Source organism: Chaetura pelagica, unplaced genomic scaffold (assembly GCF_000747805.2).
Source record: "Chaetura pelagica isolate M959 unplaced genomic scaffold, ChaPel_1.0 scaffold341, whole genome shotgun sequence".
Classification (NCBI taxonomy): domain Eukaryota; kingdom Metazoa; phylum Chordata; class Aves; order Apodiformes; family Apodidae; genus Chaetura; species Chaetura pelagica.
Genome location: NW_009952151.1, coordinates 839,036 through 840,519, shown reverse-complemented (window position 1 = coordinate 840,519; position 1,484 = coordinate 839,036).

Genomic DNA, 1,484 nt, shown 5'->3' with positions numbered 1-1,484 from the left:
GGCCTGGGGTTCGGAGTCGGGACTTGGGCGCTGCACTGCGGTTCAGGGCTCGCGTCCAGGCCCTGCCCCACTGCCTCGAGAGAGCCCCTGGGTGAGGAGCTGGGCCCGGAAACCGCCCCCGAAGCAGCACCGGCTCCCTCGGTGTGCTGTGCCACAGCAATCCCCGCCAGCTGCGAGGCAGGCAGGGAAGCAAGGAGCCTCCTGCTCAACCTCCAGAGCTTCCTGCCAGGCGGAGCACTGACCTCAGCGCCGCTTGGGACCCTGCAGACCAATTCCTTCTTTAACCACCCAGCTTAATTCCCAGTGAGAGCCTGAAACCACCGTAAAGGCCTGGAGTGGGATTCTGTCCATATGCCAACCTCGTCATCATCATGATTTGTTCCTGACAGAACTGGAGCAGAGCTTGGCAGTGGTGCTGCTAAGAACACAAGTGCATTCCCACAAGTGTTTTTCCACATAGACCTGAGACATGTTGCAAGCATGAAAAGAGCAAGAAATATGTTCTTTTTCCCAAGCGCTTCTTTGTGGCAGCTCTTACAGACACATCCTTGCAGCTGGTGGAAACCTCTGCACGATGGCAGCAGCAGGGTTAAGGAATCTTGCAGCTGCCACTGCCAAACTCCAGAGAATATTGTCACTGCTTTTATTTACTTTCTTGTCTTTTCCATGTCCCTTCCCCACCACTGCTTTCTTCTAGAGCATTTTCTATTTCAACTCTCTTGGCTTTTCTTACTTCTCCTCCCACCACATGGAATTTTGCTTGTGTTTCACCTCACAAAGGATGGCAAAGCTATGTTCCCTTCCATAGCTTCTTCCAAGATCAGGCATTTTGGTGCCTGAAGTATGAGAAAATCCACTATTTGTCAATTCCTCATTTTCCAAACTCCAGCTGTAGCAAAAAGCCTGCAGAAGAAACATCATCTGAGGTAACGTGTTCTCTGCTTTGCTCCCAGTTTGCCCAAGTGCTCCAGCTGCTGCTTTACTGTGGTCCTGCCCCAGTGCTGTGCATCTCTCCTTGGCAACTGGAGCACTTGTCCTGTGAAGAAAACCTGAGGGATTTGGGGCTGTTCAGCCTGGAGAAGAGAAGGCTCTGGGGAGAATTTAAAGCACCTTCCCATACCTGAAGGGGCTATAGAAAAGCTGAGGAGGGGCTTTTTACAGGAGCATGGAGTGACAGGACAAGAGGTAATAGTTTAAAACTGAAAGAGGGGAGATTTAAATTAGATATTAGGAAGAAATTGTTTCCTATGAAGATAGTGAGACCCTCGCCCAGGTTGCCCAGGGAAGCTGTGGATGTCCCATCCTTGGAATTGGTCAAGGGCAGGTTGGATGGGGCTTGGAGCAACCTGGTCTAGTGGAAGGTCCCTCATGGCAAAGGGATTGGAACTAGATGATTTTAAGGTCCATCCCAAGCCAGACCATTCTGTGATTTTCCTTTGTCTGTTCCTTGTTCCCAACAAAGCTGTCCTTCCAGCCGCTGTACC